Genomic DNA, 6,886 nt, shown 5'->3' on the forward strand with positions numbered 1-6,886 from the left:
CACAGATCAGGGACCTGCTGATTCTCCAGCTCCTCAGCGTCCTGGGACAGTCCAGCCATCACCACTGTATCCCATGACCTGGTTTCCTGTCCCCAGACTGCCACCACCTGCCCACAGACCACCCACATCCCTCTTCCCCTCAATCAGGACAAGGCAGACGGATTTTTCAGAGAACTGTAGGTGACAAACTAACCGAACCACGTCCTGTCTGTCCCCTCTCACCTCTCCCCTGTCCCTCCTTTTAGATTCTAGCTCCCACTTTACCTTCACCAGTAGCTTCCAGCTCACTCTCTGGTCTTCGGTGCCGAGCTTTGCAGGTTTGGGGAGCTCTTCCTGAGGGGAGGGAAGGAAGAAAACCCTTGTGATTTTGTGGAGGCATTTGAAGGCAAGTCACTTTTATTTAAGTCTCCAGAGATCCAACAGGCCTGGATGAGGGTTTTCACTAGTTCTCTGAGCCCTGAGGTCTTATGACACTGGGGAGGAGACTCCAATGTTGTCATCTGGGGCCTGCACTCCCATTTCTACTCAGCAGGCCTGTCTTGACCACTGTTGGTTTCAGTTGGACATAAAATTCTCGCTGCAAACACTTGAAAATCTCCAATCAACCTAAGGTCTAACCTTTAATGAAACTCATTTCTGAAGGAAAACCGCTGACCTAACTTCCCAGGGAGACTCAGAGACACTGTCTCAACCAGGTCAGACCCTGTCCTCAGGGTCTGCTGCCTCCCAGGAAGTCCCAGCTCACTGAGGGGACACTGTCAGCCACATGGGGGATCTCTGGTGCACCTTGATGCTCTGATGGAGAGAAGCCTATGCAGCCTTCTGGAAAGCATGGCCCCCATCCTGCACAGTGTTAACATTTTGTGGACGTTGACTGTCTTCCAAACCCCCTTCTACTGCTGTCAGGCCAGCTGCTTTAGGACAGTGGGATATGCAACGAGCAGTGAATTCCATGAGTGTTTGCTCATTGTCACATTTCATGTCCTGTCAGTGAGTTCCTTCATCAGAAGCAATGACAGTGCATAAGACATCTGTGAGTTCATGTGGGACATTTTCACAGAAGCACTGTGTGCAGGGAAGGCAAATCTGTATCCAGAGTAAGTGTCTACCCCAGAAAGAACAAAACACTATTCTTCCATGGCCACATTTGTCCAAATTAGCTGTGTCACCCATAGCTGATCACCCTGGGGAATGGTGCCTTCTCAAAGACTCTGCCTTCGCCACTATATACATTGGAAAGTGCCTACAGTCCCCACTTTTCCCAATATCATTTGTTGAAAAAAACTGTCTTTTCCCCATTGAATAGTATTGGCACCCTTTCTGAAAATTACTTATATGAGGGTGTATTTCTGGGCTCTAGATTCTATTCCATTGGGCTATATGCCAGGACCACACTGTTTTAATTACTGTAGCTTTATACTGGATTTTGAAATTAGAATGTGTGTTCCTCCAAATTTGGCCTTGTTTTTCAGGATTGTTTTAGGTATGCAGAATTTCTTGAGGCTCAATATGAATTTTAGGGTAGATTTTCTATTTCTATAAAAAGGTAACTGAACTGTAATACAGATTCCATTGAATCTGTAGATCACTTTGTATAGTATTTTCATTATTACAATATTAAGTCTTCCCACCCACGACATGGAATGTCTTTTCATTTGTTTGTCTCCTTTAATTTTTTTCATCATTATTTTGTAGTTTTCAAAGTACAAGTGTTTTGCCTCATTGGTTAAGTTTATTCCTAAGAATTGTATTCTTTTTGATGCTACTGTAAATAGAATTGTTTTCTTAATTTCCTTTTTTGTTTGTTCATTGTTAGTGTACAGAAACACAAATAATTTCTGCATTTTGATTTTGTATCCTGCAACTTTGCTGAATTCATTTATTAGCTGTGTGTTGTGTGTGTGCATGTGTGTACACAGGTGCATGTGTGTATAATCTTTAGGGGCTTCTGTCTATAAGATCATGTCATCTGCAAACACAAATAATTTTACATTTTTCTTTCAAATTTGGATGCCTTTTTATTTCTTCTTTTTCCCTAATTGTTTTGGCTAGGACTTTCAATACTATGTTGATTAGAAGTGGCAAAGCAGACATTCTTCTCTTGTTTCTGATCTTAAGGAAAAAGCTATCAGACATTTATCACTGAGTATAAGGATAGCTGTGGGCTTTTATTACATTGAGGAAGTTTCATTCTGTTCCTGCTTGGTTGACTATTTTTAGCATGAAAGTATGTTAAATTTTTTCAAGTGCTTTTTCTGCATCAATTGAGATGATCATGTGCTTCCTCCTCTCCATCATTTTGTTAATGTACATTCATTGATTTTTATATGTTGGACCATCCTTAGCTTCTAACAATCAGTCACATTTAGTTATGGTGTATAATCCTTTTAATGGGCTGCTGAATTTGGTTTGCTAGTATTTTTTTAGGATAATGAATATTAATAGATATTCATGAAAGATATTAGCCTGTAGCTTTCTTTTCTTGTATTGTCTTTGTCTGACTTTGGTATTAGGCTAATACTAGTTTCATAGAATAAGTTAGAAAGTGTTTCCTCCTCTTTAGTTTTTGGAAGCATTTGAGAAGGATTGGTGTTAACCATTATTAACTAGTTTGATAGAATTCAACAATGAAGTCATGTGGTCCAGAGCTTTTCTTTGTTGGAAAGTTTTGATTACTGATGAAATCCCCTTACTAATTATAGGGCTGTTCAGATTTTCTATTTCTTCATGATTCAGTTGTGGTAGGTTGTGTTTGTAGGAATTTGTCCATTTCCATTGTTTAAGCCACCCAGTCTGTGGTACTTTGCTATGGCAGCCCTAGAAAACTAATACAGGTTTTAAGGCCCTTTTAATGTTTTCCAAATTAGGAACCGTTCTGTGAGTTCTATGTTACAAATGGATATTGCATTTTCTAAATTTCTTTTTACTGTAGCAAAAACCCCCCCACATAACATAAAATTCACTCTGCCAACAATTTCCAAGTGTACATTATAATATTATCAACCACATGCTTGTTGTGCAACAGGTTCTCAGAACCGCCTCCCATCCTGCAGGACTGAAACTCTACACACACTGAACATTCCCCCCTCCTCCAGCCCACAGCCCTTGGCAGCAACCATTCTACTTTGTTTTATGAGTTTGAATACTTTTTGATACCTCATCTAAATACAATCATGCAGTATTTGTCCTCATGTGGCTGACTTATTTCACTTTGCATAATACTCTCAAGATACATGCATATTATAGCATGTGACAGGATTTCCTTCCTTTTTAAGGCTGAATATTTTATTGTGTGTATATACCACATTCCCTTACCCTTTTATCCCTCTACATACAGTTAGGTTATTTCCAGCTCCTGGCTATTGCGAATAATGCTGTGAATAATGCATTTTCCCAAATGTTTTCTTGGCCCTTAGTGAGACTGAAAAAACTTCTTTATATATCCTCTAATTAATGTAATAAATTACCTTTCTAGACATTTCTGTAAAGAGGACATACTGATGGCCAACACGCATATGAAAAAATGTTCAACCTTGCTAATCATTAAAAAAATGCAAATAAAAACCACAAATGAGATACCACCTCATTCTGGTCAGAATGGCTATTATCAATAAATCAACTAACAACAAGTGCTGGCGAGGTTGTGGAGAAAAGGGAACCTTGGTGCACTGTTGGTGGGACTGCAGATTGGTGCAGCCATTACAGAAATCAGTATGGAGGTATCTCAAAAAACTGGAAACGGAACTACCTTATGACTGAGCAATTCCACTCTTAAGTATCTATCCAGAGAAACCCAAGATGTTAATTCAAAAAAATATATGCACCCCCTATATTTATTGCAGCGCTATTACAATAGCCAAGACTTGGAAACAACCGAAATGCCCATAGGTAGACGACAGGATTAAGAAACTGTGGTACATTTATACAATGGAGTATTACTCAGCTATAAAGAAGAATGAAATCGTACCATTTGCAACAATATGGATGGACCTAGAGAACATTATGTTAAGTGAAATAAGTCAGTCGGAGAAAGACAAATACCATATGATCTCACTTGTATGTGGAATTTAAAGAACTGAATAAATGAGCAAAGTAAATAGAAATAGTCTCAGAGATATAGAGGAAAAACTGATGGTTGCTAGATGGGAGGGGGTGGGGATGAGGGAGAAGGGGAAGGGATTAGACAGCATAAATTGGTAACCACAATATTGCCACAGGGATATGAAAGACAGCTCAGGGAATATAATTAATAATGTTGTAAATATTTTGTAGGGTGTCAGATAGTCACGTCTTGTTATGGAGACCACTTCATGGATGGTGTAGAGGCTTGACCACTGTACTGTACACCTGAAGCTGACATTGAATAATATCATATGTCAACTATAATTTTATATAAATAAATAAATATATATATATATATATATATATAGTCATGGGATGTGAAGTATAGTGTGAGGAGGGGAGTCAATGGAATTGTAATAGATATGTATGATATCGTGGGTGGAGTGGGATGGTGGATTGGGGAAGGGGGGTTGTCACTTTGTGAGGGGTAAAAAGTTTAACTATTGCATTGTTTTGTACACCTGAAACTAATAAAAAAATGAAAAAAAAATAGTATGACACAATGGAAAGAATTCAAGCTTTGGAGTCTGAGTTGGACTTTAGGAAATAAAGGAATTAATATCCTTCTTAAAATAAATAAATAAATAACCTTTCTAAATTTCTAAAATTTTAATGTTTGTCACTCTACCAATACATCTTGCCTAATTATGACTTCCATTGTTATCAGCTCATTAATAATTAAAGATTATTGCATCAAATATTTTTACTGGCTCTTTTGTGTATATTCAGGAAGTTTCCATAATATAGGGACTCCCTAATTCTTGCATATTTAGTAGAGATTTTTAGTAAACCTTAGGATAGGAAGTATCTTTTTAGATGTGAGACAGAGAGCAGAAAAATAATAAACTCATTGATATATTCAACTATGTCAGGGGAGAATTGTAGTTTTACTAAAATTGTTTTTAATAGACTCTTTGCTTATGTGTTAGAATGGTGCATATTATGTTGTTAATGAAAATAAAATTCAATAAACAATTTAGAAATAATATCTACTGAGAAGTTCTACGTAATATGAACATTTTAGCAAATACTGCCATCAATTTCCTTATCCATAAAATGGATAGATAATAGTATCTTCCTTATGGGTTGCTGTGAAAATACTTAAGAGTAATGTACATAAAATGTTTATCATCATGTATATTGGAAAGTGATGCCCTATTCATTTTTTTCAACAAAATGATCATAGCTTTTTTTTATTCTTGAAGTGTGCAGTTTTCAAGATACATTGAATTGTTGCAAAGTGAATCATTTTTATGAATTTCACTTAGGGTTTGATGATCTCTCTGGAATACAAATTTAGGTCTCTCTCTGTCTCTCTGTCTCTGTCTCTGTCTCTGTCTCTCTCTCTCTCTCTCTCTCTCTCTTTCTGTTTCTATACATATATATCTCAAATAATACCTCAAGCTTTATAATGAAAATCTAGTGCCCACTCTTTATTCTGACTCCTAGAAACAATTTTATTTTTCTGGTTGTAACCCTATATTTCTAAGTTAGCTACTTACATAGCTTTTTCATTTTTCAGCTATTAACTTTTTCTAGTTACTTCTCTGAAAAAAATTAGCATGTACTTTCTTACATATCTTAAAATGTAATTTACCTAGTGCAAAAAATAACTTAAAGAATTAGGATAAATCAGAATTCAATGTATATTGTCTTATTACATAAATGTTTATCATTTTATGACATGAATCTTATCCAGAGATGTGTCATGTAGGATATTATGAATACATTTTCATTTGATTTTTAAAAATTTTGACCTTTGAAATAGTAAAATTCCCTTATTTTCTTCTTATCAATAATCACTTGTTCACTCCTCTGTACCAGAAATATAAATCTCTTTTCAGTGGCTCCAGATGCATGAGACACTTCACCAGCTTCAATTTTTTTCTTGGGGACACCCCTCTTGGGCTTGAACATATACATACACACTGTATCTGTAAGGACAGAGGATAAAAGCATGTTTGTATCTGGGCAAAAGGACTGAGAGACAGTCGTGGAAGAATATTTTACTGATTCTGTACTTGTCTTTGAAGTGTCCTATCAGTTTATCTATGATGTAGCTCCCCCCGCCCCCAAAAAAATTTTTAAATTAAAATAGCGTTATTCCTCTCTATTGTCTTGGGCAGCAAGTTGTAGAGAAATGTGAACATATGATTCACTTTTAAAAAGAAACTAAGAACAGAAACACACACCAACAATTAAAAATCCTAAACATGGGCTTGTGGTTCTATTAGGCTTTGTGAGGCTGTGTGAAAGTGGAAGAAAAATTGTTTGTGATGCATCCTGCTGCTTACCTGTACAGCCTAGGATCCAGGTAAAGCCCCACCTCCAGCCCCGCCTCTAGAGGTGATTTTTCTCCCACTGTCCAGCCCGCCTAGTCTATGCCAGCCCCGTCTCCGCCTTATCCCCCGCCCCTGGCATTGGTCTCCGCCCACCTCCCGCCCTTCTACTCCAGCCCCGCCCCAGGTCTGGTACCCACCCACATCCTTCACCAGGAATCCGGACCCCACCCATAACGCCGCTCTCTGTGCCTGGTACCACCCACATACTGGTCCCCCCTCACAGCCCGCCCCTAGAACTGGTCTCCACCCGCGACCACGCCGTCTGGACCCGGTGCCACTCACCGCCGGGCCCGTGCCTAACTCCCACCTCATAAACTGGCTTCTGCCCGCAAACCGCCCCTGAGTGTCTTGCCGCCCCCCGCCCCCCACCTTTCCTGATCACCACTTCAGCCCCTAGACGCCCGGATTCCCACTCTCCGCGG

Source organism: Hipposideros armiger, unplaced genomic scaffold (genome assembly GCF_001890085.2).
Source record: "Hipposideros armiger isolate ML-2016 unplaced genomic scaffold, ASM189008v1 scaffold_1138, whole genome shotgun sequence".
Classification (NCBI taxonomy): domain Eukaryota; kingdom Metazoa; phylum Chordata; class Mammalia; order Chiroptera; family Hipposideridae; genus Hipposideros; species Hipposideros armiger.